The 14005-nt window shown below is 46.8% G+C and overlaps 1 protein-coding gene and 1 long non-coding RNA gene across 2 annotated transcripts in view; both read right to left on the bottom strand.

The window, feature by feature from the left end:
* ACER3 (alkaline ceramidase 3) overlaps nucleotides 1-14005 on the bottom strand; it is a 221207-nt gene that overhangs the window by 188867 nt on the left and 18335 nt on the right. The window lies entirely within an intron of this gene.
* On the bottom strand, nucleotides 3972-5086 carry LOC137231330 (uncharacterized). The gene is made up of 2 exons (XR_010946457.1): nucleotides 4975-5086; nucleotides 3972-4490 (listed from the first exon to the last, which is right to left on the bottom strand). It is a non-coding gene; the product is annotated as an uncharacterized lncRNA (long non-coding RNA).

The raw sequence follows: 14005 nt of genomic DNA, 5'->3' as shown, positions 1-14005 counted from the left end.
ACGATCTTTCTAACAACCCCATGAATGCGGGCTACCTTTAGCTCTCATTTACCAGTAATGAAACTGACATGGTGAGGTTTCACCCAAGAGCACCCAGCTAATAGTGGCTGAGCAGAGGCTGGAATCTAGGCACTCTGGTGCCAGTGGCCATGTTCTTAAGTACTGTGCCAGGCTGGTCCTGCAGGAGCTCAGAAGAGGGGCTGTGCAGGACAGAGAGGACTGTGGACAACACTGGATTTGAACTTTCTCAACTCCTGGAACGTAGAAAATGAGGCTTGAGAGTTCTGCAGGGACGATTCCCTTAGGGACCTAGAGGGTTTTAAGGAAGAGATCGACCTGGGTAAATGTGCAGAGGGGAGGATGGATTGATTGAATTGGGAAAGACTGAAGACATGGAGGCTCCTAAAGAGACTTGCAGTGATTTGGTTAGTATCAGGAGTGACAGAGAGGAGACGACAAATTTACAGATGTTTAGGGGATAGAATCAACAGGAGTTGGAGAGAGACTGGGGATGGGGGGCAGAGGGACTGAGGGAGAAGTAGGAAGTGGACTGCTCCTGGATTTCCAGCTACTCCTGGCTGCTGGAAGACCAGCAAATGAATCTGGCTGCAATGAGTATGTGTGGGTAGGCAGTCAGTGCAGGAGATGGAGGAAGCATTATTGGGCAAGAAAACAGCCTGCAAGGGCTTGAAAGGGCAAGAGGAATGTGGGCAGAATGAGACATTCAGGGTGGCTGCCCATGTGTGCAGAGAAGCAATTATCAGGGATGGAGGATGGAAAGATTGAGGCTTAATATGCTGTAATAAGGCATTTGGGCTTTATCCTAGAGACCACAAAAGTGTTCAAGAGAGGGAATAACATGTTTCCATGTGTTAGCGAGAATAGATTTCTGGCCTGGAGATTTTTTTTGTTGGGGGCAAGGTGGGGAGAAGTGAGGAATCAGGAAAATTAGCCTGATTGGCTTCTTAATCAATTAGGACGCTGTGACAAATAATCTTGACAAAAGATAGGACAGGCCGGTTAAATTGCAACACAGGTCCTGGGCCAGCAGCCCTCGCACCAACCTTCCCAGAAGGAACTCCAGGGGTACTTGCTCCAGGAAAAACAGAGGACAGCTGAGGTTTACCAAGTCAGCTCCCGAGCCCCAGACATGCCACACCCTGGGAAGTAAGTCACCACACTTATGACCAGAGTCATCAGCCCTTGCTTAAGCACCTGGAAAGTTGTTACAAAATAAATTTCAGGTGGGTTGAGTATGAATTGAATAGTCCTAAATGGATTGTTTTGTTTTGAATGAGGTTATGGAAACATCAACAACAAAAAAGTAACCTAAAGACACTTGCCCTGTGAACAGGAATTCCGCCTTTCAACGTTGCCCACAAACTGAGCCCTCTCTGTCCTTTAACCCGTAAGAATCTCTTACTTTTGTGCGTTTTGGGTGCCTGGTTTTCTTGTATCGACCCAAACACTGTCAGTTACCATCTAGATGCTGACCTAAATCGCTATCTCTAACCCAGATCGGTCTCCAGAGCTTTCGCCCTTGAATCAATTAAGATCATGTTTTGTGCAGGTGACAGAAAACCAGTCCCCATGGCTTAACTAAATTAGGGTTTATTTTTCTCAGATGGTAAACAGCCCAGGGCCATATAACAGCTCCAAAATGTCCAAATCCTTCTGTCTCCCTCCTCTACCTTCCTTAGCATAAGCCTTCATCCTCAAAGTTACAAAATGGTTGTATCTTGTCCAAGCATCGCAACCCTGTTGAGGCAGGAAGCGGGAAGGACAGGGTGAAGGGCAAATGCCGCCTGGGCCTGTACGTTGTTATCAGGAAAACAATAGCTTTTCCAGAACCTCCACTGGAGGATGTCCACTTAGAGCTTATTGGTCAGAACTGGATCTCATAACCAACCACAGAGAGTCTGGGAAGACTGGCAAGAGAGTCTAGGAGGGTGAATGTTTTAATTGGGCACTTCACTGTCCCAAACAAAGCTGGCTTCTGTTAGGAGAGAAGAAGGGGGAGAGGATAGTGAGTGAGTAACTAGCAGGATTTCCACCTATCTTCTGGACGGCTCTACTTGGGTATTTCATAAGGATCTCAGATTCAGTATGTCCTAAAGTGATCTTGTCATTTTCCCTCCACACTGGTTTCTCTTCCAGTGTTTTTTTTAACTATGATGAAATTCACAACCATTGACCCAGTTTGCTAAAGAAAGTCTTAACTCCTTCCTATCCGCATCCAGCCGTATCCAATCAGTTATCACCCGTATGGATTCTCCTATCTGTCCACTTCCCACCTTCTCTCCCTGCCATTGTCTCAGTCCTAGTCAGTAGTGCCTGTTCCCTTCCTGATTGCCCTGAGGAAATTCTTGCCCTATTCCAGTCCTGCAGCCTATTCTTTACATTGTGTCTACCACAGGGTTCTTTCTTTTTTTTCTTTTTTTAATATTTATTTATTCATTTGGCTGCACTGGGTCTTTGTTGCGGCTCTCGGGATCTTTGTTGCTGCCTGCGGGATCTTCGTTGCTGCCTGCGGGATCTTCCTTTCAGTGTTCGGGATCTTTTAGTTGCAGCATGCGGGCTTTTAGTTGTGGCATGCGGGATCTAGTTCCCTGACCAGGGATCGAACCTGGGCCCCCTGCATTGGGAGCGCAGTCTTAACCACTGGACCACCAGGGCAGTCCCCACAGGGTTCTTTCTTAAATTCAAAACTATCGATGCCCTCTCCCAAAAAAAATAAATTTCCCACTCCCTCTAGGGTAGTCCAAACTCACTGACATGACCAGCAAGGCTCTGTGACCTTTGTGACTTTTCTGCCCACTTCTGCAGCCTCATTGCTTCATTCTGCACTCCAGTCACACTAAAATACTTTAAAATTCTCTTCTCTAAAAGAGCCACTTCTCTCATTTTCCCTTCAGCTTGAATCTACCCTTTCCTTTCTGCCCCCTTGGCTTTTTCTTATCTGACAGGTCTCAGCTTAGACCGGACTTCCTCCAGAAACTCTTCCAGGACCTGCCTTTGTAACTCTTATCATTCTGTATTGTAGCCATCTGTTTACTTGTCTTCCTCACCAGCAAGATCAGTGACTCTCAAACTTATGTGAATGTCAGAATCTCTGCTCATAATGTTTCTCCAGAAACCTACAGAATCAGAATCTCTGGGGAGGGGGGAGTTGGGAATCTGCATGTTGACCAGGCAGCCAGGGTCATTGACAGGCAGATGGTCCAGGAAGCAGGTCTTGAGAAACACTGAACCAGACTCCAGGCAACCTCAAGGAAAGTGTTTTGGTCCCTAGTGCATCCATAATGCCTAGCACAGAGCCAGGCACAAAGTGGGTCATCTAACTCCAACATTTTCTCCTTCCTCCTCTCTACACTGCCTCGTCAACATAATAATAATGATCACTATTTATAGGGTAGCACAAACCGCTGTCAGGCAAATGAATGAATTATTCTCCTTCAGTGATTCTCCGTTGTCTGCAGTTTCAAAGTCCAAACTCTCTGACAAACCTGAGATTTGAATCCAGCAGTACCTCTTACTATCTCTGTGACTTTGAGCAATTTGCTTGAACTATATACACCTTGGCTCCCTCACCTGAAAAACTATGCTAATACTTATACCAACCTCATATGGTTGCTATTGCAAGTAATTGAGACAATGAGCTTCAAGCACTTAGGACGACGCCTGACACATAGCAAGAACTCAATACAAATTTACCATTTATTATTATTAGTGTTATTATTACTACTAATATTACTCCTCTTCCTACTACTATTTTTGGAGTACCTATCAAATTCTAGCCAGGCATTTGAGTATGCATTTTTATATGCATTATTTTCTTTAATCCTCCTACTCATCATAGCAAGGTTAAGTATCATTATCCCCATTTTACAGATAAGAAAACCCAGGCTTAGAGAGGCAAAATAATTCATACTGGGTATAATTGAGAGCAAAGAGAAGAGATGCAATTTGAACTTGGTTGAAAAAGAAACTTTTTAAAGCTTTATTAAAGTAAATCAAGTTTGGCAACCACATAGAACAATACGAACTTTTATACATTGCTGGTAGGAATGTAAAATGATTTATGATCACTGGGGAGCGCTGTCTGGCAAAGGTGAAGCTGTGCGTACACCATGATTCAGCAAGTACACTCCTAGAAATATATCCTAAAAAATTATCACACCTGTGTATTTGGAGGCAGGTCCAAGAATGTTCACTGTGTGATTATTTATTGAACAGAGGGATGTTTAAATGAACTGGAGTGTAATCACAAAATGAAATATTATACAGCAGTTATATTGAATGAATCTCAAAAATATTGAGGGGGATGAAAGGAAATTCAGGAATAGTTACAGGAGAATACCGTTTATATAAAGATTAAAACATGCTAAATATGCCGTCTATTTTTGTGGATAAATACGTATGTACTAGAAGCATAAAAACACACACTGAGTTGATAAATTGATAAACCCCAAATTCAAGATGGCAACGATCTACAGGGAGAGAAGGAAATGCAATTAGGGAGGTTACACAGAGACATTCAGCTGTATATTTAACGCTTCATTGCCTAAAGAACAAAACAGCTGAAGCAAATATAGGAAAATACTAAGATGTGACTAAGCTGGGTAATGAGTACATAGAGACTGGTTTTATTATTCTATTTTTGTGTATGTCTTATTTCCTAATTTTTAAAAGGTTTCATTAAGAACACGGAAAATAGACACTGTGGGGTCCAGAAATGTCCTAAATCTCCCCTTGGGCCACTCCACCACCATCCCTGACGGTGGTCGCCTCCGCAAGCCTCCTGGCTGCCTGGGGGCCTCATTGTCAAAATGACCGACCTGCGCCATGGGCGCCCGCAGGTCTGAAGTCTAGCAAGCTCTGGGCACTCGCGTAACCTAGTCTGCAACTCTCCCCGGCGGGGACGCCCGCCCGCCGGTGCCACCGAGTTTAGTGCCAGAGGGGAACCAAAGTTACCCTCCAGGAGCAGATCCCAGCCATGAACCTCCGCAGCTCGATCACTACTCCACTCAACTCTAGCCACGCCAGTGAGCTTGAAGTGGAGAGACCAGCGGACACCAGCCCTGACCCGGCCCGGACCCACCCTCGGGCCCGCCTTCCGGCCCGGGCCCCGCCCCTGGCCTCTCGGTTCCCTGAGCCAGCAGCACAGGGCCCAGCATGCCCTGCGGTGAGCCCGCTGTCCCTGCCTCCCGCTGTGACAGGATGCTGCAAACTCCCGTTCAAAATTCGTCTCAGCATTCTCACATATAAAGGGGCTTGGAAGCCACCTGAACTGCATCAGTACCATTAGATCTATATTCATAGACATGAAAAGTAATGTCGTAAGATAGTATTATGAGAAAAAAAGCAGGTTACAAAAAACGGCATGTGTAAATATAATCCCATTTTTTAGCGTGTGCCTAGCGAAAAAGGCAGATGTGAGTATCTGTGTGAAGTGGGGTTAGGAATGATTTTTATTACTAGCTGTATTTTCAAAATGTGCTACTACGTTTTAATTGGTTTAAAAAAACTGGTGTAGGGGAGGAAAAATAATTTTCCTTCTACCCTTCTAGGTTCTTGGCTGAGACGTCCCACCCCCATAATTAAAAGGCAGATTAATAGAAGAAAAACAAATTTCTGCAAATATATGAGACTCAAAGGCAACAGGGCAATTGAGGTTTATCTACCATCCTGAGCTAAGGAAAGGGATAGGAGTCTGGGTCTTCAAAGAGGGGGAAGCAATTCACAGAAAGGTGAGAAGAGCAGATGTTTGCGCTGCCACGCGGATATGTCTCTCAGATGAAATACTTGTCTCTGGTAACAGCTGTCTTCTTGGTTCAGGCCCCCACTCTAAATTGTTTTAGGCCGTTAAGGGAGAGGTAAAAAGCTTTTCCTAAGTGCTGGGTCTTGACTGCCTTCAGCTCAAAATAACCCACATGCCAAAGTGGCACGTTTGGGGATGGCATACCCTCCCCGCCTCCCTCCCCGCCTCCCGTCATTAGGTTAAAAGAAAAGTAACTACACAGTTCAAAAATTCACCAAGTACAAAAAGGTACTCAAAAAGTAAGTCTTCCTCTCACCCCAGTTCCTTAACCCTCCTCCCCAGAGTAGGGCTTTATATTCTGAACCAATTTTCATAATCAGAAACAAAGTGCTATCTGCAACGAATGAGGTGTTTGTTTCTGGGTTTCTATCTCCCATTAAGAGACTGGGGAGATTCCTATGGCAGGGAAAGAACTCTGAGCTTTGGAATCGGACAGGGTTTTGAACCATAGTTCTGCAACTAGTGCAGTCTTGAACAGGTTACCAAGCCTTTCTAATCCTCAGTTTTCTCATCTTTGAAATGGAGTAGCCACCCATCCCAATATTTTATTAAGATTAGATGAGATCATGTGTATAATGCACATAGTGCTATTGCACACATATAAATGCCCAGGAACTGGCAGCCTCAGTCATTATAGTAATTATTTCTGATGTGTGGTACATGAGCTGGCACACAGTTAAGTCTCCAGAAATGGACTGATAGACCAACCATCTGTGTGGAAGGGGATAATTTCTTTTCTTTCCTTTTTCTTAATTTTCTCCTTTAAATTTGTCCTGCGTCTAGCATGTAGTACAAGTTTTATTTATTTATTTATTTTTATTTTTGCTGTGTTGGGTCTTCGTTTCTGTGCGTGGGCTTTCTCTAGTTGCGGCGAGCGGGGGCCACTCTTCACCGCGGTGCGCGGGCCTCTCACTGTCGCGGCTTCTCTTGTCACAGAGCACAAGCTCCAGACGCGCAGGCTCAGTAGTTGTGGCTCACGGGCCCAGTTGCTCCGTGGCATATGGGATCCTCCCAGACCAGGGCTCAAACCCGTGTCCCCTGCACTGGCAGGCAGATTCTCAACCACTGCGCCACCTGGGAAGCCCAGGGGATAATTTCTGAGATGAAAAGCAGCTACAAAAAAATCCCCTGAAGGTGATGTGGGCTTCAAGGAACCACAAACTCCTTTGCGGCTTGATAGCTGTTGGGCAGGGTGAAGGGTTCATTATGGGAGAAGGAATGCTAAGACTATGCTCTGTAGCTAAACCATGCTGCATAAAGCTGTGGGCAAACCCAAACATATATGCTCTCAAAAGTCTCAAAAGGCAACCAACCAACCAGAGGAACACAAAAGACCAGGACCCAAGAGTGAGGAAGTTATGCATTTGTCCATTGTGCTGAACTCAGTGTCTCCATCTTCTGTGGGTGAGCGGTCCCCAGCATGCACATAAAAGGCTCAGAACTTGGAGTACTGGATTATTGTCATAGAGTTTGGGGGAAGGGCCAGGTAAGGGACTAAGATTTACTGAGCCCTGACTACATGTAAGGCAATTCACACACATTTTTTTCATTGAATCCTTGTAGTTTTGTGAGGTAGGTGCTACTGCCCCATTTGCAGATGAAGCACTCAGGATTAGGGAGGTTGGTGACCTGATTAAGGTCACACAGTTACTAAGCGACGAAGCTCAAACTCAAAGGCCGACTTACCCCAAGCTGGCATCCTTTCCCACCACACCACTCTACCATGTCAATTTCCATTGCCTTGACAAAGGCTTCATGGCGAAGATGGCTAAATATAGTGGAAAGGCAAGGGCTCTCAAATTAGAAAACCTGGCTTCAATTCTGTAGTCTTTCTGTGTGGATCAGGGTGAGTCACTTGATATTTGTGGACTTTGGTTTTCTTATCTGCAAAATGGAGATCATGACACCGGTAGCACTGAATGGCTGGACAGATCAAATGCGTCTGACAGTGCTGCTTAAACTCGAAAGAGCTATGTGAATGTTAGTGCTTTTTGTTAGGGGCTAGAACTTTAGGATATCTCAGAGGAGACTGTTGCCAGCAAGGTAGCGTAGATGCAAATGCAGGGTAGGCCCTTTGCTTGAGCCTGGAGAGATGAGATGGAGAGAATGACTCGGCTTGCTCAGAGCAGGAGGGCTTTGCACAGCATTTGGTACTTTAAAGCAGATCAGTAAACAGTAACTGAAATTAATCCAGGCATGGCACAGGAAGTGGTTTGGGTGAAAATCAATCCTTTCATTCAATATTTGTTACTCACTCTGTGCAAGGCCCAGGGGAGATAAAGGAGAATAAGACAGGTCCTTAATAACATGAGATATAAGGTGTAAATATCACTAGAGAAGCCCTCTGGAACTGCTGTGGAAATAGACATGAAAGACCCTTGCTCAAAGAACTCCATCTGGGAGAGGGATACACTGCATCCTAGGCAGAGTAATCGGGATTCTCAGAGTAGGGCAGAGGTGTGTGTCGTCAGAAGGGGAGGGAAGATGCCTACCTGGGGGCAAGAGGCTGAGAGATAAGAAAGGTGGGAAGAGTAGGTGGGAGATAAGGTCCTTGGCTCTTGGTTTTAACTCAGGGGGTGGTCAGCATCAATTTGAAACCTGGACAGTAGTGGGGTTTAGGCATAGAAAGGGAGGGGACAAGGAGAAATGAGGTTTGGAGGGAGGGACTGGTAGGATGCTGTGAGGAATGGGATAGGGGGGTAGGGGGAGGGGACGGATTAGAAGTTGTCCAGAGAACAACTCTTTGCTTAGGGCATGGGTCAGAGGGTGGGTTTCTCCTCTGAGAGACCACTTCATGAGGTGGGGAGATTCAATATATAAAAGCCTCACACTTCTTATTAGACTCCTATCTTTAGTCATTGAAGTTTTCTGAACCTCAGTTACTTTATCTATAAATGAGGCTAATTATATGTACCTCATATGATTGTTGTAAAGAATGAACTAGATCGGGGCTTCCCCGGTGGCACAGTGGTTGAGAGTCCGCCTGCCGGTGCAGGGGACACGGGTTCGTGCCCCGGTCCGGGAGGATCCCACATGCCGCAGAGTGGCTGGGCCCGTGAGCCATGGCCACAGAGCCTGCGCGTCCGGAGCCTGTGATCTGCAACGGGAGAGGCCACAACAGTGAGAGGCCCACGTACCACAAAAAAAAAAAAAAAAAAAAAAAGAATGAACTAGATCAATTCCATAGCATATGTGCCCTAGGAGACATATCCAAGAATGTTCCTACTAGCACTATGTGTAATGGAAAAACACTGGAACCATCTTAAGTTTTCCTCAACTCAATGGATACATAAATTATAATGTATTCATAAAACAGAATACTATACAACCAAGAAAATGAATGAATCAGGACTCTATGTATTAACAAGTATGAAACTCAGGAACATAATGTTGAATGAAAAAAAGGTCACAGAAAAACAGGTGTGCTCTAATTCCTTTTATATAAAGTTTAAAAACATGCAAAACTGAAAAAACGATACTCTGGGCTTCCCTGGTGGTGCAGTGGTTGAGAGTCCGCCTGCCAATGCAGGGGACACGGGTTCGTGCCCCGGTCCGGGAAGATCCCACATGCCGTGGAGCGGCTAAGCCCGTGAGCCATGGCCGCTGAGCCTGCGCGTCCGGAGCCTGTGCTCCGCAATGGGAGAGGCCACGACAGTGAGAGGCCCGCGTACCGCAAAAACAAAAACAAAACAAAAACAAAAACACCGATACTCTTTAAAGATACAATTATGTTGTTATAAAGAAAAGCAAGAGAGAAAGGCAGAACATTTGGGAGAGTGATTATCTCTGGGATGAGAAGGAAGGCGATGGGATGAGGGAGGGGCACTCAGGGGGTTTCCAAGGTAATGGTAATGTTCATTTTTTTAAATATAAAAATTGTTTTTGGTAGTGTTCATTTTTAAAAACTGGTTTTGGGTGCAGGAGTTTTGTTGTATCATTTTTAAATACTTTATGCATGTTTTATAAGTTTTCTTTTTTGCCTACTTAATATTAATACAAAAAAAGTCTATCCCACCTAACACCAACTGCTATAAATTGCATAAGAGTTTTCAAAAGAAACAAGCAAACTTAGGGAATTAACTTCGAATGATTTGGCTTTTGATGAATTAGTTTCTGGCTTATAAGCCATTTGGCAAAGTGGTGGTTTGGGGAATTATTCATTTGGGCAGCTGACTTTTTGTGATTTGCTTGTTGGAAAACTGACCTGGAGTCTGGTGTTGGGTACGATCAGGACTGTTAGAAGGAAGCAAGGCCTGGGCCAGCCTGGGGGAGGGGCCTTAACTTGCCTAGAGGAGGAGGGGAGGTTTGTCAGAGACCTGGGCTGAGTACTGCTAATGAGTAACTGCTAACCAGTTCTGTCAACTCTCCCCCTTAACAGCTCTCAGATACGCTCCCTTCTCTCCACCCACCCCCCAGCACCACCCTGGACCACTAGTGTGGGCCTCCTGATGGGTCTCTTGGCATCTACTCTGACCCCCTTCAGTGCTCCATACCAGAGCCAGAGGGAAGTTTCTCATACACAGATCTGATCTCTTTTCCCTTCTTGACACAATTCAATGGCTTCCCTTGACTCACAGGATAATAATCGCAATTATTACCCTTACAGGTTATTGGGACAATTAAAGGAGTTCACACATGTAAAATGTCTAGAAGAGTGCCTGGCACATAACGAGTGCCACACAAATGTTAGCTGTTATTATAGTTCCAAGGCTGTGCCCCTCCCCCTCCCTCCACCTTGCAGGGTCTCTTCAGGTTCACCTTGGGATCTTGGCCCTGATCTCCAGGTGCTCCCCACTTGTCTTCTCAGTTCCTGGAATGCACCAGACTCCTTCTTCCTTCAGGAACCTGCTATTTGGGACTTAGCCACGTGGTGACTTACTTGTTCCAGGAAGTGTCTTGGATCACACAGCCTGCTTCCCCAGACAAGCCGCTTCTCCAGGGCAGGAAGCATCTAATTTCTCTCTCTGTGCTCGGTGCCAAGCACATAGCAAGTATCGGCAAAGCTTTGTTAAAGAGAAGAATGACACATTGAGGGTCTGCATGGTTGAAGCCAATGCCAGACTGACTTATTTCTTGCCGCATTTCGCACTGTGCTGAGCTGTCAGCAGCCTGTGGGACCTGTTCATTGGCCTAGCATTTTGGGGGTTGCAGGGAATTTCCTGAGGACTTTGCCACTGAGAACCACTCACCCAAAGCCTGAGCAGGAGCCCCAGGACAGCCGAAGCGGAAGCATCTTTTGCTGTTAACCAGGAGGATCCTGGACTCTGAAATAAGATTCGAGAGGCCCTGGCAGCCTTGGGTCAAACCTTCGACATTGTCCCACCCTATTCCCCGCTTGACTTCCTCCCCTCCACTCCCTGCACTCAGTGTGGCTCATTTACTGGTCTTCCACGTGTGCCGGCACCTTGCGAGCACTAGGGGACACGGGGCACTCAGTGATGACAGCCGGCAGCAGCCCGGACCTCAGGGCTCCGGGCGAGGAAACGAGGCAGGTGCAAGCACAGTTCATATCGACACAGTGACGACTGCAACCTCAGGAATCTGGCCAGTGCAGCGGCTGCCTAGAGGGGATGTCTGGTGCACAGTGAATGCCCAGTATCGTGGGGTGGATGTATGGTTAGTATTGGGGGCTGTTCATGTGCTGAGCCACCTCCTCCTTCACAGAGGAAGCTTTTGTCAGAACTGGGTTTTGAGGCATGGGCAGCTGTTTATCAGATGTTGGGGGACGGTGAGTGGAGGTGGGGTGTCATTTGAAGAAGAGGGAACAGCATATGTCAAGACACAGAGGCCTGAAACAACACAGGGTCGCCATGGGATTACAGTAACTGGAGGAATGCGAGGAAGTACGTGGGGCGGGGGGCAAGGGAACCTGGGGGAGCAGAAGACTAGGCTGAAGGGGAAGGCAGCTGAGGCTTCATTCTGTGGCACTTGGAGCTAATGAAAGGTTTACAGCATCATGATGAGATTTCTGTTTGAGAAGGGTCACTCCGATAGTCTGTGCAGGCTCAAAAGGAAAGAAGGGAGACACTGCTAGGGGCCTAACAGTCCAAGTGAACGACGGTGTGGTCTGACCTCGGGCCGTCAGCAGGACTGAGGAACAAAGACCAATTCAAGACACCTTTGCTTACTAGAACAGCAAGGCTAGGTGGCTCATCTATTAAATATGCATCATGCTCCTGCTGTGTTCAGGAAAACGTGTGTGTGAGAGAGGAAAGGTGCAGAGATGAAGGAGACACATCCCTACCCTTCCAGAGGGGAGGCCAACCGCGGTCGTCCATCACGTTCACTGAGGGCCCACTTAGCCCAGGCACAGAGGTAAACACAATACAACATCTGGGGCAGCAGGTGGGTGAGGAGCTGCACCATGAAGCACCGTGGGAACTTAGGTGCAGGAGGGACACTTGTAGCTTGTGCATGTGGGTGAGGCCAGGTGAAGAGGTGGCATTAGAGTGGGACCTTGGGGTATGGGGGTGGTGCCTTGGGAGGCCGCTCCAGACAGGGGGCACAATGTGGGCAAAGGCACAGTGATGCCAAGGAACTAAGATTCAGTCTGGTGCCTCTGTGTGTGTGTGTGTGTGTAAGGTTAGAGGGGCAGAGAGAGAGGACATGATGGCAGGGGCAGCCTGGGGTGGTCTGTAGTGAGCCTTAAACACCAGCCTAAGGAGCTGGGGGTGGGGGGCAGCTCTGGTGGGCCACGAAGGCTTCTGCGCAAGGCAAGGGACATGGTCTGTGCTTTAGAAAGACAAATCTGGCACCATGTTCAGTTAGCTGGAGGGACAAGCCCTTCTCTGAATGGGGAGCTCAGTAGGTGGTTGTGGGCATAGCCACCGTGAGAGATGATGATTCTCTGGACCAGATTTCTGGCAGAAAAAACAAAACTGAAGGGACAGATGTGTGAAGCAGGCGAAGGGAGCCCACTTCGGAGTCCACAAGTATTAATTCTCTATTCACTGTTTACTGTCTGTTCACAGGGCCAGACTCCGTGCTAGGCATGAGCGGGTGGGCAGATTCAGGCCCGGTTAACAAGGATCCTGTGCTTGGCAAGCTCACAGGCCAGTGGGGAGAAGAGCAAAAGGAAACGTTTGTTGCCTTTGGAATTAGGTGCTAGTTACTGTGCCAGAAACTTGATATACTTAATCTCAAAGCTACAGCTGGAGTACGATTATCTCCATTTTTCAGATGTGGAAACAGACTCTGAAGCATGAAGTGACTTGCCCAAGGTTGCCCCAGCAAATTAGGGGAAACTTCCAAAGACAGCACTTTGTCTCCTATACCAGGAGTCTCCACTGAAGCCATCCAGACCTTTCTGGCATTGTTTCCCTCACTGCATATGGAGATATCAACAATGATATCAATGACTAATAGTTGAGAGGTACCAAGAATGGTTTATTATGTATACCAACTAGTGTAATACTTGTAACAACACTGTGTGTTGGATACTATTATTATCCCCACTAGATAGACAAGGAAACTGAGACTCAAAGGGGTTAATGACTTATCCAAGGTCAAAGCATTGGTAACTGGATGAGAGAGGATTTGAACCCAGGAGGTCCAGTTCAAAGCCCATGCTCTTAGCCAATGTGCTATCCATAAATAATAACCAGATAGATTCCCCTACGTAGACAGAAATGAAATCACCTAGTGTGCTTATTTGCAGATTTTATATTTGCATGTTTATTTATTCATTCAGCATTTACTGAGTGCCTTTTATGTGCCAGAGCCTCTAGCCAGCACACCAAGGATCCAGGGATATTTAAGACAAGGGCCTGCTCTCTGGGTTGGTGGGGAGACAAATGAACAGGTACAGTGAGGTACAGGGAGGACGTCAGAGGGGTTGAGCAGAGGTGAGACATTATCGAAATGAAGGTTTACCATGTTCATTCTGCCCGCTGTGTGGACAATTAACCTTAGGAGGGTGAGGGTGACAGTCAGAAGACCAGTGAAGGTTAGTGCAATAGATCAGGAGAAAGACACACTGGTGGCCTGGGCCAGGGCAGTGGCTGGGCAGTTGCATTACAGGGAGTCAGTGGTTTGGCTGAGTGCTCTGCTTCAATGGGGTCTCTCACTAACTCCTGGCTCTCCCACTCACTGACCCTGTTAGTCTCTGGGCAGGTCTCTTCCGCTGGACCAATGTGAGGTGAGATGCTTGGGTCAGAATGACTACTGTTCCTCTCATCTCTAAGG

This window comes from Pseudorca crassidens, chromosome 9, assembly GCF_039906515.1.
Source record: "Pseudorca crassidens isolate mPseCra1 chromosome 9, mPseCra1.hap1, whole genome shotgun sequence".
Lineage (NCBI taxonomy): Eukaryota > Metazoa > Chordata > Mammalia > Artiodactyla > Delphinidae > Pseudorca > Pseudorca crassidens.
The sequence above is the reverse complement of the archived record's forward strand: the minus strand, read 5'-3'. Positions and strand labels throughout refer to the sequence as shown.